Source organism: Dermochelys coriacea, chromosome 8, assembly GCF_009764565.3.
Source record: "Dermochelys coriacea isolate rDerCor1 chromosome 8, rDerCor1.pri.v4, whole genome shotgun sequence".
Taxonomy (NCBI): Eukaryota; Metazoa; Chordata; order Testudines; family Dermochelyidae; genus Dermochelys; species Dermochelys coriacea.
The window spans coordinates 59,753,064-59,777,492 of record NC_050075.1 but is presented as its reverse complement, the minus strand read 5'-3'; the positions used below and the strand labels follow the sequence as shown (position 1 = coordinate 59,777,492).

At 41.6% G+C, this 24,429-nt stretch overlaps 1 long non-coding RNA gene across 1 annotated transcript; it reads right to left on the bottom strand.

Annotated features, from left to right (window-relative positions):
• Positions 1–319: 319 nt before the first annotated feature.
• On the bottom strand, positions 320–24,149 carry LOC119860727. Its single transcript, XR_005294618.1, has 3 exons — positions 24,041–24,149; positions 1,361–1,773; positions 320–947 (listed from the first exon to the last, which is right to left on the bottom strand). It is a non-coding gene; the product is annotated as an uncharacterized LOC119860727 (long non-coding RNA).
• Between the last annotated feature and the right edge of the window lie 280 nt (positions 24,150–24,429).

The following is a 24,429-nucleotide window of genomic DNA, read 5'->3' as shown; positions in this document are numbered from 1 at the left end:
TTTCCCAGCACCTCTGTATGAGGTCAGCCAAATAACATATATGGTGCACATTTCCATCCTAGGATCCCAGCTTCCTGGCTCAGTACAACCATTTCAATTTCTCTGAGGGCAATGCTGTAGCCACGATAGGACAAGATTTGCCCTATAGAATTTAAGAACCATTGATCTCTGAACCAAAATTATTCATGTTATTTCAAGTTTGTTTGCTGATCTGATTCAATGGAGCCTCCCTGTGTTTGAGGCAAAACATAGCTCAGCCGCCTCCAGGCACAGCGGAAAAGGAAGAATGAGCCCTGAAGCTTAAATTATACAGCTTATTTATTTACACCTCCTTTTCATAAGCACCAGCATCACAAGAAGAAAGCAGAGATGAGACTTGCTTTTCCAGTTTTGTTCAGAGGGAACAAAACAAGCCATTTAGAAGCAACATGAAAGCTGGCTTAGCTTTTAGGTCACAAAAAGTGTTGTTTACACTAAACATCTGTTCAGAACCTCATTACTTCAGATGAGCTCCACCTGTGTGTTATTATTGGAACTATTATTTTAATATGTTTTAGGAGTAGTTTTCTTTCCTTGAGTGAAGTCTGTGAAATTGTGGGCAAGAGCATCTGACATGCACATTTAAATGAAATTTTAGCTTTGTGGATTAGACTAGTGCAATTACAAGTAAAAACCTACACACTAAAATATAGTATCAAATAATGGCTTCACAGGGATGATTGGTGTCTAAACTCCAGCTTCAGCCCTTGCTTAGCTCTCAGGACAAGACAAAAGAGGTTTAAATCATGTATTTTTCTCAAATTATTCCAGAGCGCTTGTACCAGAATGCAGAGGTACTATCTGGGCTCCTGTGCATCAGACCAGAACTCCACCTTCCCTTTCTCCTTCTCAGTGTGAAGGAAACAGGTATGAGAAGGGTTGCTGGAAAGACTGGAAGAGGAGAATGCCTAGGGGAGGAAAAGACTCTGTGAGAATCAGTGAACCTTTACATAGGAATTTTAAAAAAATCAAGTGTTGAAATTTTGTATTGGAATAAAAATGGTTCTATACAGTGTAGTTGTAGCCATGTCAGTCCCAGGATACCAGAGACAAGGTGGGTGAGGTAACATTTTATTGGCTAAACTTCTGGTGGTCCAAGACAAAGATGTTACCTCACCCATCTTGTCTGTCTAATCAAAATGGTTGACAATTTGTGACATTCATGTTAACCCTCCCCCTGCGCCAGCGCACTCCATTTTTCCAAGCAATGTATACAGCTAGTCAAAATGTGTGGATTTTTGAGATGCTGAACTTAAATTGAGAGCATTTTAATTCCTCCCCCAATGCCCAAGCCCCCATTTTCAGCAGCTCTATTCCCTACCTGAGTCCGAAGGTCTGTTGATATCCCGCTGAGAAATGCTCTTGTTCGTAACTCTTTGGTTTGTTGCTAGAGGGTCAGTCCTGCTGAATGCACCTTACTGCCTCTTGTTGTGTTCTGATGCTGCTCACTCATCCCACTAGTTTACAAATAAATTATTCATAGCAGCTCCTATGAGCTAAGCAATAGCTCACACACTCCCGCCGAGAGAGAAAATGTTCAAAGTCCAGTAGTGTTTAAAACAGGATACCAAGTTTCTCTCAGTATTTTCAGAAGGTGCAATAGGATCTTTTAGCTTCCTTTTTGAATCACCTTTTTTCACCATCACACATTAAAATTAACACACCCTTAGGACTGCAGTGAATTGTGTGTGATCTTCATGCCTCAAGTGATGTGTGACTTGGATCCTTGTCAATCTGAAAAAAGGAGAGCAACAAATTGGACCATTTTAATACTGGCTACTTATTAGCACTGTGGTTATCAGCAAAGATATGGGGATTGGTTCCTTTATCCTTTAATCTTGGAGGCACACATTTTAAGCTTGCAGTGCCTTGTAGTACTGGATAAGTGACTTAAGTTCATCCAAATGTTATTTCCTCTGCACTTTCCTAACAAGTTTTTCTACCTTAGTCTGTCCAAGCAATTTATATTACAAGTGCAGAAATTCATTAACAGTTTACCTTCAAATCTGCCAATCAATCCAAATTACATCAGATATTATATATATAAAAATTTATATATTTGGATAACTGCCCATTACTGAATGAAAAAAAAAATCTACTCAGAAGCAAAGGTGAACTGCAGCATAGAACAATAGAGCCAAAGGTTTATTTAATTTACTGCCTGCATTTTCCATCAGCTTTACTGTAGCGATCTTGGATACTATAATAGTGTTAACACAAGCTAGCATTCTCAGGCATTATTGTAAAGCATTGGCTGTGATGAGCAATGAGAAGTCAGTTCTTATTTATTCTGTTATATGGTCAAATACCTTTCAGATGGGCCAAACTGAAAAATGCAGGTATGTTAGAATATGAAGTTATCACCACAAGTTTGGAAATCTGACTGAAAGATTGCTTTACAGATTCATTAAAGATAAATTGGTGCTCACCAACAGTACTGCTGTTGTGGATCTCCTGTATTTAGTAACTCAGATCTTAAACTCAATTGTTCTGGAGAACAACAAAAAGAGTCAGACTTTAGGATTATCTGAAATTTTCAGAAGTATTGAACTCACCATTAATATACCATGGCCACATAATGAGCTACTTTACCCAATTGCTTTGCATGGATACACCAACTGAAGTAAAGTTCATGTGGTCTGATGCTAAGTTCGTTCGTGGTTTGTTTGCTCTCTCACACACACACACACAGAATCACTTGCTGTACTAGAACGAAGCTGTACAGCTTCAAGCTCCAAAAGAGCCCTCCTTCAGAGTTTCCAGGGTTACTTTCTACTTCTGCCTTCTCTTGTTAGGCCTTCACCCCGTGTCTTGCAGAAATTCTTGGCTATACCCTTCCCATGTTCCACTCCCAGCTCCCTTTTTTCAGAGGACCATCATTTAGGTCAGACTAATACCCCGGCTGCTGCTCTCACCAGGTTGCCTCCAAGACCTCCTCAGGCAGCTTCAGTTACAGAGCTCTTCAGCATCATTCCTCTCTACATGGAAGCATATCAGCCCTAACCCAACTGATGAAGCTTTCCCAGACAGCTGCTACTCTCCTTGCACCATCATCTGCTCTTTCTGCAAGCAGAAAGCTCTTGATATCCTGTTTCATAGTTTACTTGCAGTCACCTGATCAAGTAGAAAAACAAGAGAGGTGGTAGGTGGGGCCTGAACTTCTCTTACAGGTCTGCCTTTCCTGTGACATCATCTTCTGTGACCACTGGTAGTCCTTGTAAGAAACTGTGCTTCAGAGATGCTCCTGAATGGTGGATTGGGTGAAAGTAACAGAGCTCCAACCATTCTCACCTGTTCCCCACTCACCTTCTCCAAGGCAGAAGTGTATGCCCACTTTCTTTGGCATGTCTGGACTGAAGGTGCAACGTGGATCAGAGCAAGGGTCTATGGGGGAAGGGAAGGATGGGTTCTAAATCCCTGGTGTGGTGATTCTGGGAATTCACAATCCATGCATGGTTTTGTTCTTTATAAACCTTGACTTTTAGCCACCTCCCCTCCACATTAATGATGGTGAAAAAAGTCCATCAAAATAGAAACGGAGTAAAAACAAAACAACCCCCTCCCCTGCATCATTCCCCACTCTATTCTGAGACTTATCCCCCTACATACAAACACTGGTGAAAAAGGGGTTAAATCCTGAAATTTCAACAGGTATTTTTTTCCCTTAGAAAGAGAGATCTTAATGCTCTTTAGACCTTCTGTGCATTAAATTGGGATTTTGAATATTTTCATGTATTCAATTCCATGCTCCCCCCCCACAAAAAATCTTACTTTTAATCATAGAAACAATGGGCCAGATGCTTATCTGCTGTGAATCTATATAGTGACACACAAAATCAGTGAACATGCCTGTACATGGTTGAGGATCTGGCCCAATATCCTCACTGCGAATCGGTTCAGTATGACTATATCTGCTGAGAGTGGCAATGAGAGAGTCATTGCAGTGTCTATGTATTTTTTGACTGTGGCCCTCTTATTTTCATTCCTCCTTATGGCTAAAACTAATGAGCCACTGGATCTGTCAGCCGAAGTGACAAATTCCTAACACAGCTGTTTGTTAATTTCTTGAGAGAGCTGAATGTATAAAATAAATGTATTTAAGTACCCATATTACAGATTTAGGGAGTTGATTAGTATGCATTTTCAATTCTAATTTCATTTTATACCATTCTTGTAGCACATATAGCATATAGAAACATTTTGTATCCTTTAATAATTAGTTGCATGACATTAGTTTTGACATCTTAGAAAGACTTCTATTACCTTAGCTCATTCAGAAACTCTTGTTTTTAAATTGACAATTTGCATTCTTCAGGTTACAAATAAATTGCATTTTAAGCTAAAAATACAAGCTGTTTAAAGCAGAGAAGGATAAAACCTCTTAAGTGATTTTGTCCATCCCATTGTTAATGAAGAATTCTTCCTAATAGTACACTTGAATATTTTATTCCTTTTGCAAGCACTTAAGCATTTGCTTAACTTTGTTACTATGAGTAGTCCTTTGGGTTTGATTACCCCTGGAAGTAAAGTTAAGCATGCACGCGTGCACACACACACACACACACACACACACACACTTGTTTACAGGATTGGTGCTTACTTGTAAATGACTCAAACAAAGCTTTTATCCAGATAGAGCTCCTATTGCTTCCCTTGGAAAACTATTACATAGATAAAAAGACCACACTTATTATGAAGCAACACTAGTGGCTTCATAGTTAAAAATGAAGCTGGTCTACAGACCTCCCTACTGTTTTTCCACCCCATGTAGCTGATGAAGTGGGCTTTAGCCCACAAAAGCTTATGCCCAAATACATTTGTTAGTCTCTAAGGTGCCATAAGTACTTGTTGTTGTTTTTGCTGATACAGACTAACAGGGCTACCACTCTGAAACCATTCCCAGAGAGTAGTTACCAGTGGTTCACAGTCAAGCTGGAAAGACATATCTAGTGGGGTCCCACAGAGATCAGTTCTAGGTCCAGTTCTGTTCAATAGCTTCATCAATGATTTAGATAATGGCATAGAGAGTACACTTATAAAGTTTGCAGACGATACCAAGCTGGGAGGGTTGCAAGTGCTTTGGAGGGTAGGACTACAATTCAAAATGATCTGGAGAAATGAATGAAACAGGATGAAATTCAATAAGGACAAATGCAAAGTACTCCACTTAGGAAGGAACAATCAGTTGCACACATACAAAATAGGAAATGACTGCATAGTAAGGAGCACTGCAGAAAGGGTTTGGGGTCATAGTAGATCACAAGCTAAATATGAGTGAACAGTGTAACACTATTGCAAAAAAAGCAAACATTCTTAGATATATTAGCAGGAATGATGTAAGCAAGACATACATAAGAAGTAATTCTTCTGCTCTACTCAGTGCTGATTGGGCCTCAGTTGGAGTGTTGTGTCCAGTTCTGGACATCACATTTCAGGAAAGATGTGTACAAATTGGAGAAAGTCCAGAGGAGAGCAACAAAAATGATTAAGGGTCTAGAAAACTTGAGTCCAAGTTTAGTTAGGGGTATGTAGTACAAGCAATGGATAGGACACAGGCCATGAATTTTTGTTTAATGCCCATAACCTGTCCATGACTTTTACTAAAAATACCCATGACTAAAATGTAGCTTTACTCATCACATGCAGTATATCGAATAGGGTTAGTCCCAAAAAACCTATTCCTCATGCAACCTGAAGTGAGAGATTAGAAAGAGAGGATGCAAGCTGCTATACAATACAGCCAACCATAGGCACTGACTCTGTGAGTGCTCTGGGCTGGAGCACCCACGGGGAAAAATTGGTGGGTGCTCAGCACCCACCGGCAGCCAAGCTCTCCATCCCAGCCCCAGCTAACCTCACCTCCGCCTCCTCCCCTGAGCATGCCGTGTCCCTGCTTCTCCTCCCAATGGTTGCCGCCACAAAACAGCTGTTTCACGGCATAACGAGCTCTGGGAGGAAGGGGGAATGCAGCACGCTCAGGGAAGGAGGCGGGGATGGGGTTGGAATAGGGGCAGGGAGAGGCAGAGTTGGGGTGGGGCTGGGGTGGGGGTCAAGCACCCACCAGCACCAGCTGAAGTCGGCACCTATGTAGCCAATTGATAAGGACATGATGATCTCTTGTGAAAAAGCCCATAGCTAAATCAAGCACAATCAAGAGGGATAGAAAATACATCCGATGAAGTGAGCTGTAGCTCACGAAAGCTTATGCTCTAATAAATTTGTTAGTCTCTAAGGTGCCACAAGTACTCCTTTTCTTTTTGCGAATACAGACTAACACGGCTGCTACTCTGAAACCTGAGAAAACTCTGGGTTTTCGTTGTTGGCATTCATTATATTGTTAGATATAAAACAGATCCTAGATACAGTATGAAACAGAAAATTATATATAAATTCTGATGAACATACATTACTGCTCTGGGGTGAGGGAATAAAGACACAAAAGAGTAGAGAAATTCTTATAAAAATGTGAACTGCAAACTAAATCAAGGAAAGTAATGAAGAGATTTGTGGCTAGTTGGGACTTTTTTATGAACTTGTCCAAGTTCTAAAGGTTACATTTCTGATAATTTTATGCTCACTGTACATAACTGGAAAAGAATTTCTGAATGCAGGGCTTAAGCAAGGTGCCTGAAGTTTTTCTCTCACAGAATTTCTGCTAGGATCTGGGTACACTGGATAGATGACACTGCTTGCTTTCAATGGAATAACATACTTTATGTTCCATTACCAAAATTCAACAATACTAGTTTGTGAAAAAGTAAACTAGGGGCATCCCCAAAGCCTATGTCATGCAGCTACACCTACTCAAAGGGACACTGGGAAAGTTTAAAATCCCTTTGCTCCCTAGATGCTGTGCTGCTGCCTAGGGCTTGAAAGATCCACATGGATGGCTATATATCTGACAGGCAGATGCCATTTTTTTATATGCACTGAACCCTTAAATGGTGAGTCTCCCTTCCTCCTGCAAGGGGAGCTGTGGGGCAGCAACTGTTTTGAATTGCAGGATGAGTTGCCCACTAACATCCTCCAATACAGCCAAGAAACATACTGTGCCACTTGGGGGTTGGAGGGGCACAAAGGTAGCCTTTGTGTTCCTGTGATTCTGGATTAATTGTGTGCCAAGTCAGCCTCCCAGCAGCCAGGGATCAGCAGGATATAAGGAAGTCCTTCCTGTGCCACCTATCCCCTACACATCCCCTTACAGTGGGCTCAGTAAAGAGGGTGGGGGGTAGAGGAGCTGCTATGTTGGTTCTGTAGCACTTGAGGAGTTTTCAGACACGGGGTGATCCTCCTGCTGCCAATGCACCAATCATCATGTGACTTTGTACTAACAGGGCAAACCAGCCGCCACACAGGATCCAATCTATGGGGTTTTTGTCTGTTTCTTAGACTTCACGATGGTTCTTTGTTGCCTTTCTTAATCTGAAAATAAAACAATGTATACTGAAAAATAACCTGGTCTGCTCTTTATGTGTGTGGGGGGGAAATAATTGCTCGTGGCAGGGCATGCTAGGAGAGAAGATTTTAGACTACTCTGCATCCTTTGCTTCTGCAGCACATGCCATGCCTTTGTACAGTACGGACATCACCAGTTTAGCCATCCTTTAAGTATTTTCCCCTTTTCTGGTTACAATAATTGGCTTTTTATTTTCTTTGAACTTCATATTTCTGGGTGACAAGGACTACACTGTCCTCTCATACTGATCTCTTACATTGTCCTCAAAGACAAGACAAAATGAACAAAAAGGACAGAGGGCAGGGGAAATTTTGTTCAGAGGCCATTATAGTGACAGCTAAAGAGGCTGGTATGAAGAGGACAACGGCTCCCTAGAGCTTGTATTTATTTTATTGTATTTTATTTCCTTGACAATTTATGGGATATGCTTACCATTTTTCAATAATTGTTTATTGATCAAAGTTTTATATAAGAAAACTAGAACAAACTCTTGTACAGTTTAGCTTCCATGCAGATTTTGGCCCAGATTCCAAAAAGCACATGCACAAGCCCATTCTTGTTCGGAACCACACATAACCGTGAGCTTAAACACATGCTTAGTGTTGCAAAAAGGGAAGCTTTCCTGAACTGGCATCTCTAGTTGTAGATCTAGGATATTTTAGGATTTACAGGATTAACATTTGCTACAATACTTCGTTTTTAAGAAGATAAATTTCACTGAGCTAAAATAACCTCTAGGAATATATAGAAAGCAATGTTTGTTATCCCCTTGTATTCCTGATAGCCACAGATTGCATTTTATAGTGATGGAAAAGTTACTAAATAGATAATACCATGAACTTCAGTACAGACAGAGCCAAAAGATGTACAAACATATCATGCCTGAACATGTCTTTTGAAACAGTATAGCTTAGCCATAAGCATTGAACTCAAATTTCACCATTGTGCAGAATGCTGAAGTAGTTTTCTGATAGAAATCTCTTTTCACCCAGAAGGAAGGTTAAGAGTTGCATGTACCATGAGTCTGTGCTTCTAGCTCTGGCATTCAAGCCTCACTAGTAATGGTATTGCTACCTTGCCCAACTCTAAGACCTTGTAGTGATATCTCAGAACTGCCCAGAAAATCAAATTGACATTCTCTACACAGGTGGTGGGTGTCGGAGCCAATAGCTAAACCCTCATTTGAGAGATTTTCATAGGAAGATGCCACATCTGTAACAGCTGAACATTCTATTTGCACCCCAGTTTGAATTTACACAGAAAAAAATTTAATAGTCATGCTCTCAGTTGATGCTGAAGGTATAGAAAGAAAAATGCTTATGTAATGAACCCCTCTGGTTCTCTCATCCTGTTTGTTAATTGTAGTAAGGAGAGAGAAAAAACAGATTTATTCATTTAGTTATAAACACTATTAAAGACAGAAGAGACTAGCAGATTGTTTATATTCACAAAGTGTCTTAATGTGATTTTTACTTTTCTGTACTTCAGAGTGCTAGGATTGTGTCTATACTTGTGAGTATACACATATTTGTAGGCATAAATGATAGACATTATAATTATTAATTTGTGTTGTGACACAATCCCTGGAGCTGCTTACCAAGAATGAATCCCCAGTGTGCTAGGTACTAACAAAATACATAGTAAGAGACAGAGAGCTTTCAACCAAAATAGGTAGCAGGTGAGAGAAAGAAAGGATTATGTAATTGAATAGATGGGAACTTCAGTGCAGTAAAGTTAATTCGTTTTCCAAGGTCACATGAAGTGTTTGTGATAGAGACAGGAAGTAAACCAGATTCTCTAAATCCCAGTCTATTGTATGTTTGCACATGCGCGTGGAAGGGGGAGGGGCACATCGGCATCTGATACATAATGGTCATTGAATCTGATCCTGTACCCTTACATACTTAAGTAGTGCCACTAAATATCAAGGGACTCGATGACTAGGTAATAGTGGTGCAGGAAAAGGTTGAGGGATTCAGCCCCTTCATTTTGTTTATGTTTTTCTGTTTCACCATCACAAGACCCAGTACAAAGTTCAGAATCTCTCAGCAGAAGCGGAGGACACTTAGCACATTACATGCTAGAGACCTTATCCAACTCCTTTTCTGTAAAAACAAAAACAAAACAAAAAAACCCTAAACTTTTCCCATCTGACCCCTTGTACTGCATGAAGGTTCCTAATTAAAGAGTGTCTGGAAGCCAGGCTCTGCAGAAGTTTAATGCTGGTAGCAAGAAAACACTTCAAATCCCTGGTCTACACTACAGGGTTAGGTCAAATTTAGCCGCGTTAGGTCGATTTTATAATGAATGCGTCTATACAAGCAACCCCGTTTTGTCAACCTAAAAGGTTCTTAAAATTGATTTTTGTACTCCTCCCTGGCAAGGGGAGTAGCACTAAAAACTGATCTTGCTGGGTCGAATTTGGGGTAGTGCGGATGCAAATCGATGTTATTGGCCTCCGGGAGCTATCCCAGAGTGCTCCAGTGTGCCTGCCCTGCACAGCACTTTCAACTCCAATGCACTACCCAGGTACACAGGAAAAGCCCTGGTAACTTTTGAATTTCATTTCCTGTTTGGTCAGCCTGGCGAGCTCAGCAGCACAGGTGACCATGCAGTCCCCCCAGAATTGCAAACGAGTTCCAGCATGGAGCGAACGGGAGACACTGGATCTGATTGCTGTATAGGGAGAAGAATCTGTGCAGGCAGAACTCTGATCAAAAGAAAAAATGCTAATATATGTGCCAAAAAAAAATCGCACAGGGCATGGTGGAGAGAGGTTACAACAGGGGGACACAGTAGTGCCACGTGAAAGTCAAGGAGCTCAGGCAAGCCTATCAAAAGACAAAGGAGGCAAATGGTTGCTCTGGGTCAGAGCCCCATACGTGCTGCTTCTATGATCAGCTGCATGGCATTCTGGGGCGGGACCCTACCACTACCCCACCACTATCCTGGACACCTGCAGGGAGGGGGAGTCTCATGCAACATGGAGGAGGATTTTGTGGATGAGGAAGAGGAAGAGGAGGAGGAGAAGGAGGATGCGCAGCAGCCAAGCAGTGAATCCATTCTCCCAGGCAGCCAGGACCTTTTCATCACCCTGGAGCCAATACTCTGCCAAGATGGGATCCCCAACCCTGAAGGTGGAGGAGGCACCTCTGGTGAGTGCACATCTGTTACTACAGTACAGGGTTTAAAAGAGATAGTGTTTAATGTTTGATTTGTCCTGAAGACTTGGGATGCATTCGTGGCCAGTACAGCTACTGGAAAAGTCTGTTAATGTGTCTGGGGATGAAGTGGGAATCCTCCAGGAACATCTCCATGAAGCTCTCCTGGAGGTACTCTGAAAGCCTTTGCAGAAGGTTTCTGTGGAGGGCTGCCTTATTTCGTCCTCCATGGACACTTTACCACACCAAGCCAGTAGCGAGTAGTCTGGAATCATTGCAGCACAAAGCATGGCAGCAAATGGTCCTGGGTTTTGATCGCATTCAGCAACATTCGGTCTATATCTTTCTGTGTTAGCCTTAGGAGAGTGATATCATTCATGGTCACCTGGTTGAAATAGGGGAATTTTTGTAAGGACGATGCTGCAGTTTTAAAACATTCCCACATGTTATGAAGGCATTAGAAGCCAAACCCGAATACCCTTTGGCTTACCATGGCTGCCTGGAAACCGAATTCTGTTGCCCAGCCATGTGTGATGTGTCACCATAGCAGCAGGCACTCAATATAAAAGGCAAAATGTGACCTTGTACCTAAAGCACATGTGCTGTCTGCTGTGAATTGCTTGATTCACTGTGAAAGAGTCTCCCTTTTGTTCTCAGAAATGTATTATCTTAAATTTTACTCTCCCTTTTTATCCCCCTGCAGGTACAAATGTTTCTATGCTACCCCTATCATCTCTGTCCCTGAGGTTATCGCAGATTAGAAGATATGGAAAAAAAAACCCACACACTCGTGATGACATGTTTTCCAAGCTCATGCAGTCCTTTCACACTGATAGGGCACAGCTAAATGCATGGAGGCATTCAGTGGCAGAGTCCAGGAAAGCATCAAGTGAGTGTGATGAGAAGAGGCAGGATGCAAATCTGAGGCTAATGGGGGAGCAAACAGACATGCTCAGGCATCTGGTGGAGCTTCAGGAAAGCCAACAAGAGCAGACTGCCACTGCGTGCACTGTACAACCGCCTGCCCTCCTCCCCAAGTTCCATAGCCTCCTCACCCAGAAGCCCAAGAATGCAGTGTGGGGGGGAGGCTCCGGGCACGCAGCCACTGCACTTCAGAGGATGGCCCAAGCAACAGAAGGCTGTCATTGAAACAGCTTTGATTTGTAATGTGGCTGCAATAATCAGTGTGCCCTTGTCCTCCCCTCCTCCCCCACACCATCTGGGATACCTTATCAGTTATCTCCCCCTTTTTTAAAAAAAATAATAAAGAAAGAATGCATGGTTTCAAAACAATAGTGACTTTATTTCCTTTGCCAGCTGTGATTGAAGGGGGGAGGGTGGTTGGCTTACAGGGAATTGAAGTCAACAAAGGGGGCCAGTTTGCATTAAGGAGAAACACACACAACTGTCACACTATAGCCTGGCCAGTCATGAAATTGGTTTTCAAAGCCTTTCTGATGCGCAGCACACCAACCTGTGCTCTTCTAATCACCCTGGTGTCTGGCTGTTCAAAATTGGCAGCCAGGCGATTTGCCTCAACCTCCCATCCCACCATAAACGTCTCCCCTTTACTCTCACAGATATTATGGAGCATACAGCAAGCAGTAATAACAATGGGAATACTGGTTGCGCTGAGGTCTAACCTAGTCAGCAAACAGCACCAGCGAGCTTTTAAATATCCAAAGGCACATTCTACCACCATGCTGCACTTGCTCAGCCTGTAGTTGAACTGCTCCTTACTACTGTCCAGGCTGTGTGCATATGGCTTCATGAGCCATGAGAGCAAGGGGTAGGCTGGGTCTCCAAGGATTACTATTGGCATTTCAACATCCCCAACAGTAATTTTCTGGTCTGAGAATTAAGTCCCTTCAACTGCTCGAACAGCCCGGAGTTCCTAAAGATGTGAGCAACATGCACCTTTCCCAGCCATCCCACGTTGATTTCGGTGAAACATCCCTTGTGATCCACCGGTGCTTGCAGCACCATTGAGAAGTACCCATTGCAGTTTATGTACTGGCTGGCAAGGTGGTCTGGTGCCAAGGTAGGGATATGCATTCTATCTATCGCCCCATCACAGTTAGGGAACCCCATTGCAGCAAAGCCATCCACTATGACCTGCATATTTCCCAGAGTCACTACCCTTGATAGCAGATCAGTGATTGCATTGGCTACTTGAATCACAGCAGTCCCCACAGTAGACTTGCCCAGTCCAAATTGATTCTTGAGTGACCGGTAGGAGTCGGGGTTGCAAGTTTCCACAGGGCTATCACCACTCGCTTCTCAACTGTCAGGGCAGCTTTCATCTTGGTATTCCTGCACTTCAGGCTAGGGGAAAGCAACTCACAGAGTTCCAGGAAAGTGGCCTTACTCATGCGAAAGTTTTGCAGCCACTGGGAATCATTCCATACCTGCAAGACTATGCGGTCTCACCAGTCTGTGCTTGTTTGCCGGGCCCAGAATTGGCATTCCACTGTATCAACCAGTCCCACTGCCACCATGATGTCCCATTTGCCTCCCGTGCTTTCAGAAACATCTGTGACCATGTCCTCCTCACAATCGTCCTCATGCTGCTGTCTCTTAGCCAGGTTCTGCACATACTGCTGTATAATGTGCGAGGTGTTTACAGTGCTTGCAACAGCAGTGGTGAGCTGAGTGGGCTCCATGCTTGCTATGCTATGGTGTCTGCATGGGTAACCCAGGAAAAAAAGGCGCAAAATGATTGTCTGCAGTTGCTTTCACGGAGGGAGGGCGGGGAAACTGATGACAGGTACCCAAAACCATCCGCGACAATGTTTTTGCCCCATCAAGCATTGGGAGCTTAACCCAGAATTTCAATAGGCAGCAGAGACTGTGGGAACTGTAGGACAGCTTCCCACAATGCACTGCTCCGTGAGTTGATGCTAGCCATGGTAGTGAGGACACACTCCGCTGACTTAATGCGCTTAGTGGGGACATACACAATTGACTATATAAAATCCATTTCTAAAAATTGACCTCTTTAAAATTTACCTAATTTCGTAGTGTAGACATACCCAAGTCAGTTACTGGAATATGAAAACCATGTTTATTTCAAACATCTTGCAGACCATGAGGTAGATGGGACAACTATGGACTTGCACTAGGGACAGAAGATGGATAGGTGTGGATAAGACATCTATTCATGTCACAGTGACAATATACATTCAGAGTAGCACTCATGACAGATTCTTTCAGGAAAAAAAATCTCACCAATCAACACATCAGATATGCTAGATTCCCAACTGTTAATCATACAATGCTGTGCTCCAACAGAGGGACATAGTAACAAGGACAAAGATAACTTCTTTCAACCACACATCAGAGGCAATTAGAGAATACCAAAATGTATAGAAAAGTAGGACAGGAAGGGACCTCAAGGGGTCATCTAGTCCAGCACCCCTTGTTGAGGCAGGACCAAGTATACCTAGACTATTCCACACCCCCCCCCCCAGGTTTCTTTTCTCACAACTAAATAGGACTTTTTAAAAAAAAGCCTTTCCTCATAGGTCAGTTAAACCTTTTATCATTTTTCAGAGGGGTAGCCATGTTAGTCTGTATCCACAAAACCAACAAGGAGTCCAGTGGTATCTTAAAGACAAACAGATTTATTTGGGCATAAGCTTTCGTAAGTAAAAAATCCACTTCTTCAGATGCATGGTGGATGTTTTACCTACGAAAGCTTATGCCCAAATAAATCTGTTAGTCTTTAAGGTGTCACCGGACTCCTCATAGTTTTTTTTTTTATAATTTTTGTTGCTCTCCTCTGGACACTCTCCAATGTAGTCACAAATCTCTTAATGTGGTGCCCAGAACTGGATACAATCCTCCAGCTGAAGCCTCACTAGTGCTGAGTAGAGTCGGACAATTACCTCCTGAGTCTTACATACAATATTCCTGTTAATATACATCCAGGTTGATATTAGCCTTTTTTGCAACTGTATCACATTGACTCATTCAATCTGTGATTCATTATAACCTTTAGTTCCTTATCAGCAGTACTGCCACCTAGCAAATTATTCCTCTTTTTGTTGTTGTGCATTTTATTTTTCCTTTCTAAGTGAACTACTTTGCTCTTGTCTTATTGAATGTCATCTTGCTGAGTCCAGATGAATTCTCCAATTTGTCAAGGTTGTTTTGAATTCTAATCCTGTCCTCCAAAGTGTTTGCAGCCTCTTCCAGCTCTGCAAACTTTATAAGCAGGCTCTCCACTCCATTATCAGATTCATTAATGAAAGTATTGATAGTATCAGATGCACAACCAACTCGTGTTGGGCCCCAGTAGATATACCGTACCAGTTGAACATCAAACTATTAATAGCTATTCTGAATATGGTATTTGTCAGTTTTTCCACTCATTTTATAGTAATTTCATCAGACCACATTTCCCTAGTTTACTTATGAGATTTTCACTGGGATTGTGTCAAAAGCCTTACTAGAAGTCAAAAGATATCACGTCTAAAGTTTCCAACCCCCCTCCGGGTCCATTAGGACAGTACAAATTTTGTCCTAATATCTAACTTAAAATCTCCCATATAAGAAAGTTAGGTTTGTTTGACCAGATTTCTTCTTGACAAATCCATGTTGACTATTACTTATAAGCCAATTGTCTTCCAGGTGCTTACCAATTGATTTTTTAATTGCTTGTTCCAGTATTTTTCCAGGTATTGAAGTTATGTTGACTGGTCTATAATTCCCCAAGTCTTCTTTGTTCTCCCGTTAAATATTTATGTACTAATTTTGCCCTTCTGTCATCATCTGGGACCTCGCCCATCCTCCATGATTTTTCAAAGAAAATTGCTAAAAGTTCAGAGATTGCCTCAGCTTCCCCAAGTACCCTATGGTGCATTTCCTAAGGCCCTGCCAACTTAAATAAATCTAATTTACCTAAATACTATTTAACCCATTTTTCCCTATTTTGGCTTCTGTCCCTTCCTCCTTGTTGTTAATATTAATTGTGTTAATTTTGGTCACCACTAATCCTTTTAGTGAAAGCTGAAGCAAAGGAGGCACTAGACACCTCAGCCTACTTGATATCGTCTGTTATTAGCTCTTCTTCCCTGCTAAGAGGAGTAACTACACTTTGCTTCATCTTTCTCTTGCTCCTAATGTATTTAAAGAACCTCTTCTTACTGCCTTTTATGTCCCTTGCTAGTTATAACTTTTGTGCGTTAGCCTTTCCAATTTTGTCCCTACATACTTGTGCCATCTGTTGTATTCTACCAAAGCAATTTGAACATGTTTCCATATTTTGTAAGATTCCTCTTTGATTTTTTGGTCATTAAAGAGCTCTCGATGGAGCCATATTGGCTTTTTAGTATTCTTCTGATCTTCCCTTCACAATGGAATAGTTTGCAATTGTGTCTTCAATATTTTTGCGTTGAGAAGCTGCCAGTTCTCCTGAACTCATCTTTCCCTTATATTTTCTTTCTGTGGGACCATACCTATCATTTCCCAGAGTTTATAAAGTCTGCTGTTTTGAAACTCCATTGTCCTTACTCTGCTCCTCAGTCCTTCCTTTCCTTATAATTATTAAATTAATTCATGAGCACTTCCCCCAAAATTGCCTTCCACCTTCAGATTTGCTATCAATTTCTCCCTGTTGGCCAGAATAGACTCTAAAATGGCTGTATCCCAGGTTTCTTCTTCTATTCTTGGAAATAAATGTCTGCCTTCAACATATTCCAAAAAATCTTATTGGAAATTGTGTTTTTTCTATATTATGTTTCCAACACAGCTGGATAGTTAAAGTGTACTATTTCTACCGGAACTTGTGTTCTACATATTTCTGATATTTGTTCAGGAAATTCCTCATCCACCTCTTCCTGAATCGGTGGTCTATAGTAGACTCCTCCCATGAGATCACCTGGTTTTTATTTTGCCTTGTATCTTCACCCAGAGACTTCCAACTGATCTGCCTCTCACCTTCTTCTGAGCCTCAAACATGTATATATTCTTGATGTACAATGCAACACCTCCTCCCTTAAGCATCCTGTGTGTCCTTCTGAACAATCTATACTGCTCTATACCAGTATTCCAGTTATGACATTTATACCACCAAGTCTTTGTGCCACCAATGAAGTCAACATGATTTACTCCTCTTGGTGAGCAGTTTTAACTCTAGAGTAAGATGTGATTACCTAGGAATGGCATGGAAATGGAAAGAGTGGAAAGAATGGAAATAGAAAGAGGAGTGTGGAAGCATGGTTGGGAATCATTAACTTAAAAGGCTAGAGACTCATTGAACTGAGCTTAGTGACCAATCTTGCAAGCACCCTGTTCCCTCAAAGCCATACATAAAATGGGAATTCATCAAATGGCAAAAAAAAAAAACATCCACTCAAGATTAATCACATCTGCACTAGCTCAAGATGGTATTTCTATCCAACACTAAAGGCCATGCCAAGCAGCAGATTTCAGCACTGACCAGTCTTTGCCAAGCTGAAGTTAAAACTTAGAAAGATCAACTTTAAAATCGAAAGTGGCAAAGAAAATCAATAAAACAGAACTGAAAAAGTACCGTAAGAAATTGCAACTTGAACTAAGGAACAGATATGAGGCACTGCCAGAGGCAGAGGAAGGAGAGACTATGCAGAGACCAATGTGATTCAAGCTGCAGCAGTTCCAGTTGGATACCAGCATAGACAGATCAAGAGTTGGCTAAACCAAAAGATGGGGTGTCTTATTGAGGAAAGAAAAATCATGAAAGAGGAAAAACTTCCGAATGCAAAGACCAGTGAAATATTGGAAAAGCCAGAGGAGTACAAGAAAGCAGTGAAAAGCAATGTAAGGAAAGGTAAATGGAGATATGTTGAAAACCTAGCAGCTGAAGCTCGTGCTATAGTAGGAAGCCACAGAATTATTTACCAAGTGACTCAAATCCTGGAAGTGGGCCAATAAAAAAGTAAAGATAGAAAAATGCTTACAACTTGAGGTAAAAAACGTACAGGTGGGCAGGGCTTTTCCAAAAGAGTCCTGAACAGACCCACCCACACATACCTCAGCCCCAGAGTATGATGAAACATGTGAACTTGATCAACATCAGCCCAAAAGGAATTTCAGAAGCATAGGCTACAATCAAGAAGCAGCAGATGATCAAATCAAAGAAGAAATTCTAAAAGCATTTCAGGTTTCAGAGTAGCAGCCGTGTTAGTCTGTATTCGCAAAAAGAAAAGGAGTACTTGTGGCACCTTAGAGACTAACAAATTTATTAGAGCATAAGCTTTCGTGAGCTACAGCTCACTTCTCACTTTTCACATCGGAAATGCATCCGATGAAGTGAGATATAGCTCACGAAAGCTTATGCTCTAATAAATTTGTTAGTCTCTAAGGTGCCACAAGTACTCCTTTTCTAAAAGCATTTCACTCTCCCTCCCTAACAATCTAGCAAAGCTGTTCAATGAAATCTGGGAAAGAGACCGCTCCTAACCTGTGAAAACATGGAATAATTGTCAGAATGGCCAAAAAGGGTGTTCTTACTGACTGCAACAACTGGAGAATCACATCGCTCTGTTGTAAGGAATGTTTTCTGTGATGTGATACAGAAAGAAAGAGGCAGTGCATGCGAAGTGTAAGGAAAAAACAGCTGAATTCAGACCCAAATGATCCTGTGTAGATCAGACAGTCACACTAAGGATGACCATAGAAGAACCGATGGAATGGCAGGCTCTCCTTATCAATGTCACTGGTTTTCAAAAGGCCTTTGACAGGCTGTATAGTCATCTTTTCTTTCTCCCCCTGCACCCTAAAGCATGTAGGGCATCCACCAGTTATTTTGGTCTTGGGCTGGTCTGTTCAGGCTCTTTTGTGTCACACTGATGGATTTGGCTTCTTTCACTATTGTTCTGTGTAACATTTCTCTGGGTTGCCTTCTTTTTCCTCTTTCCACTCAGTGTCCCTACATTATGGCATATATTGGGACATATATAGGGACAATTTGGGGGTTCATCCAGAGCAAGAAGGGGTTCTGCCACCACCTACAACCCTGGATGCTTCAGTGCTGTTCTGCTTTCGCTCAGCGCCCTGAAACCAGCAGCCTGCTTTACAGCACAATGTACTCATGCTGGCTTCCACAAGCCTGTTTACTCCTTGCAGGGTGATACCAAGATCCCTTCAAGTCCTGATTCTCCCCCAAACCATCTGCCCTGGAGTGTCTCTGAAAGGCATTCCCAGAAAGGTTCACGGTCTTCAAAGAGACAGAGCACACACCAGCCTGTTAGCTTGGCTGAGGATTTTACCCTTCAGTTTGAAGCTCAGCACAGAGATGGTTTTGTAATTAAAAAAGATTAAATTTATACTAGAGGAGAAAGATGTGGTTACAAATAAAATAAAAACACACTTCCTAGTGACAAACTTAATTTCACCAAGTTACAATCCCTGTGTATGCAGGTTTCTCACCTACAGTCTGTTTTCAGTTACTCGTAACTCCCGGAAAAATAGATCCTCTTGTCCCATGAGCTCAGAGCATAAGAACAGCCATACTGACTCAGACCAAAGATCCATCTAGCCCAGGATCCTGTCTTCCAACAGTGGCCAATGCCAGATGCCCCAGAGGGAATGAACAGAATAGGTAATCATCAAGTGATCCATCCCCTGTCACTCATTCCTAGCTTCTGGAAAACAGATGTTGGGGACACCATCCTGCCCATCTTGGCTAATAGCCAATTATAGACCTATCCTCCATGAATTTATAGAGTTTTTTGGTATTATATTATATATCTATTATAGTCTTGGCCTTCACAGCATCCTCTGGCAAAGAGTTCCAAAGGTTGACTGTGCGTTGTGTAAAGAAATACTTCCTTTTGTTTGTTTTAAACCTTATGCCTATTAATTTCATTTAGTGACCCCTAGTTCTTGTGTTATAAGAAGGAGTAAACAGTTCCTTATTTACTTTCTCCACACCAGTCATGATTTTATAGACCTCAAACATATCCCCCCTTAGTCATCTCTTTTCCAAGCTGAAAAGTCCCAGTATTATTAATCTTTCCTCATATGGCAGCTGTTCCATACCCTTAATAATTTTTGTTGCCCTTTTCCAAACCTTTTCCAATTCCAATAGATGTTTTCTGAGATGTGGCAACCACATATGCGGACAAATCACTATTTACCCCTTTTTCCAGATCATCTATGAATATGTTGAATAGGGCTGTTACAAATACAGACCCCTGGGGGACACCACTATTTACCTCTCTCCATTCTGAAAATGGACCGTTTATTCCTACCCTTTGTTTCCTATCTTTTAACCAGTTACCAATCCATGAGAGGACCTTCCCTCTTGTAAGCTGTCATAAGAGCCTTTAGTGAGGGACTGGTCTAAGGCTTTCTGAAAATCTAAGTACACTATATCCACTGGATCCCCCTTGTCCACATGCTTGTTGATCCCCTCAAAGAATTCTAGCAGATTGGTGAGGCATTATTTCCCTTTTAGAAAACTATGTTGACACTTCTCCAACACATTATGCTTATCTATGTGTCTGACAATTTTGTTCTTTACTATAGTTTCAACCAGTTTGCTGGAGTCAGGTTTACCAGCCTGTAATTGCTGGAATCACCTCTTTTGCTGGAGCTCTTTTTAAAAATTGGCATCACATTAGCTATCTTCCAGTCATTTGGTACAGAAGCTGATTTAAATGATAGCACTACTAGCTGTGGTTTGTAACCTACAATTTCACATTTGCGTTCCTTCAGAGCTCCTGGGTGAATACCATCAGGTCCTGGTGACTTATTACTGTTTAGCTTAATCAATTTGTTCTAAAACCTCCTCTAATGACCCCTCAATCTGGGACAGTTCCTCAGATTTGTCACCTAAAAAGAATGGCTCAGGTTTGGGAATCTCCCTCACCTTCTCAGCCATGAAGACCGATGCAAAAAATTCATTTAGTTTCTCTGCAATGGCCTTATCATCCTTGAGTGCTCCTTCAGCATTTCGATCATCCAGTGGCTCCACTGGTTGTTTAGCAGGCTTCCTGCTTCTGATGTACTTTAAAAAAATGTTGCTATTACTTTGAGTCTTTGGCTAGCTGTTCTTCAAATTCTTGGTTATTCAGAGGTTATTGCTTCCTTTTTGTCTGCTACATGTTGGATCACAAAATGTTTTGGTCTTTTTTTCCCTCGGCTTGTATCTTCCCATATTACAACAGCTTCACGAGGCAGGATGGTTTTCTGAGGGGGAAGTATCCATCCCTTGTTGAGACTAAAGTCATATTCTCCACTGGCTTTGTTTACCGTGCATGTGAGTGTGCTTTTCCTGATCTTTGGCCACACCTTGCTTAATTTGCATTGGACACACAGTCAAGCCTGTGAAACAGCATTCCTTCATCTAGGACATAGTGGGCTTAGGCATTGTCTGCCAACATGTTGTAGGAATATATGTCAAGCACACATCTAAAATTCTTTAGACACCACCCATACATACATTACACAATATTAATAACCAGTGTTAATTTGCATGTGACACCCTTTAGATACAGATTATGACAATTGAGTTGGATCAATAAATGTGTCAGCCTGATGAGTTATGATATTGTGGGCCCTTTGCTAGTTGGCATTCAAGGGCTCCTTGGGTCACAGGAATATTCTTCAGGCTAAGTCACCATCATCAAGGCCACGTACAGCCCTGCAAAATGTTCTGTAAGGATGAACAACGAGACAGAGTGGTTCAGCAGGTACACTGCTGTGAAAAGAGGGCTGCATACTATCTTCACTGTTTGATAGTGCCATAGACTGGATAACAAAGTGCAGCAAACACATACACTAGCATAGCATAGTTAGATGGGAAATGCCTAGAAGACCCAGGTTTTGCTGATATTGCCTTATTGAGAAACAACCCTGAAAGGCTACTAACAGAAATATTGTGGCAAAAAGAGCAGACCAGGCAGGACTCAATCAGTTAAGCTAAAACAAACATCCTTGAAACCTAGATATCAAGCAGTATCATCATATTAGAAGGCAAAAAATATCAAGAAAGTTGAACATTCCATTTACCTAGGCAGTACCATTACTAGCCAATGGAGACCTCAGTAAAGCAGTGACAAGAATAGAAAGGCATCCACAGCATTCACTAAACTCAGCAACATATGGAAATCAAAGAAGCAAACCAATATCAAAATGGAACTGAAAACTTTCAGCTCACCTAATCTCAGTGCTAATATATGGTTGTCAGACCTGAAGATCTATTAAAATATCCAATAGGTACTTATTTTCAAATGCATTTAGTTTTCTATGGAAGTGTTTCCAGCCAATGCCCAGAATCTATGAAAGAGATCTGAGAAGTTACCAGCCAGCAGCTTGTTTCCACTAGAATTAGAAGGAAGCATTGGACAGTTATAGGACATCTACTCCAAATGCCAAGACACAGCCATGAAGCTGTTAAGCAGAAACCAACTGGCGTGGGGAAATGGAGGGCAATGAAGAGAAACCTTAAAAAGGAACTCTTTTCAGGGAAGGCAGAACAGACAAACTTAATAGCATAGAGCAGATGGAATGACAGAAAGCGATGGAAAAGACTAGTTTCTGCCCTGGGCACCAACACTGACATGAGAAAGATGTAATAAAATATACTGTAGCATTTCCATACAGTTGCAGAATGCAACTCTCTAAAAGGCAGAAAGTTACTTTAAAAAAATTGGTCATGGAAACTATTTCTCATGAAAAGCAATATGTGTCCTTTTAAAGACAAAAGGCTTAGATGTAGTGGGATGATCAAGTTGTGTTCATGCAGCTCTGGAGGATGGGCGTTGGTGGCAAAAAGGTAGCGGGGGCTCCTCTATGTTATGCCATCTGCCTGTGTGACTAAGTGATACAGCAGCCTGAGATAAAGTAGGTGTTTTCTTTAAAAAAAAAAAAAAACTCCCCCCCAACATTTTAACAAGGCAAAAATGCATCTTTTATCTCAGAAATGCAAGTTATTTCATAAAGGCTAACATTTATGATTTTACAAATTAATATCCCATTTCAGAAAAGTCAGATGATCTCATCTTGTTTCTAAAAGAGTTATCCCCGTTTATAGAACAAGTTATCCCAGTTTATAGAAAAGCCCACACTTAAATACAAAAAAAAAAAAACCAAACAGATTTTTCTAAAATAGTCACTACTTTCATAAAGGCAAAGCTTTTCTTCTAAAAAAGAGAAACATTAAAAACATAAATAAAAAGGATTTAATCTACTCATAAAAACTGACTTTCACTAAAGGAAAAAGATTTTTTCACAGCAATACTCTTTTCAAATAAAAATGTTTATAAACTCAAAACATTATAGAAACAAGAAACCAATACATTCTTCACAATACTATTTTTATATCATAAAAATTATCTCTTCATAGGCCAGCTAAAAAACTCATCTTTTTTACAAAAGACACACCACACTTGGCAAAGGAGGAAAAAAAGCAGCAAAAGAAACATAGCATTGAGTGAGAACTCATTGTTCAAACAAAAAAAATAGCATGTGCTAAAGGCAGTGGAGTTCTGGGGATGGAAAACAAAGTTAGCGGGGTCTCTATCTTGTGCCAGCTCCTTAAAGTCCTAGTGGCTCTCATGGCAAATGGGGATCAGCTGGATTGCAAAAAAGCAACTGTATTTCAAAATGGCATTATTTCCAAATATATAGCAACTGCCAGTTTTACCCATTTTCAGTCACATAATTTGTTATTTTTAGGATAATAGGAAATAAGCCCTTCACCTTCTTGTAAGTGCTCTTCAGGCTGTGGTGGAAATGTAGAAGAGATTGTTTTTAGCAGAACAGATGAAGTGTGTGTTTGGGAAAAGATCTGTGCCCAGATTCTCGGTCCCCCATCCCGATTTAGATGCAGGAAAAGTGCATCTAGAAGAACCCCCCCCATTCTATCTTCCTCCAAGCAAATCTCCACAATGCTGTACAGCTCCACCTCCCATCCCTGCTTCAGTGAGTCCATCATTGTTCCAGCCCCACCCTACTCCTCTTGCATTCTCACTACCTGCCCTTACTGTCTGTGGCGGGAAAGGAAGTTTTTTTCTTTTAGGCACCTCTCATCCTATACTCAAGGGAGTGGAGAGAATGTGGGCCCTGATCTCTCATCTTAGCTGCTGAAATCCCCCCCTTCAGATGATGGACACATTACTGTTTCTCCATACATTGAGTCCCAGTCTCCTTCCTATTCCCTTCCTAGCAAAGGAAGGTGCAGGGGTACTGTCATCTTGTGGTAAAGGAAGGAGAGAAGAGGACATGGATGGGCATATCCAGGGGAGCATGGCATGTCATAGCACCTGGGCTGAGGCCAAACAGGCAGCATTGTAGTGTGGTATCTTCTCAAATGCCCTCTCATGGCCTGGAAGGGTCTGCACAACCCTTCCCTGTCAGACTCCCCCTCCTCAGGGCTCCAAAACATCACACTCACAGGTCAGTCTCACAACTTCTTCTGGCAGGGCTTAGCTGACTCCCCGAGAAAGAGCATCATGAAGCTGAAGGCAGGGGAATGAGACAAGTTGCTGGAACTGTAGAAAAAGAAAGGGGTTTCCAAGGACAGAAGGCCTGGCAGTAGCCTTGGAGAAAAGACTATGGGAAGAGATGAAGGGTGTTACCTGATCATGATTTCATTTTGATTGGTTGTTTCTTGATAAACACACAGAGCCCTGCCAGAAGAACCTGTGATACTGACCTGTGAGTGTGGTGTGGGGGGATGCCTCTTCCTAGCTGCTCTGAGGATCAGCTCCTTCCAGGACAGAGATCCCCTTCTTCCTCCCATTCACACATCCTGCTGCCTCTCTCTGTGACTCTCCTAACGGC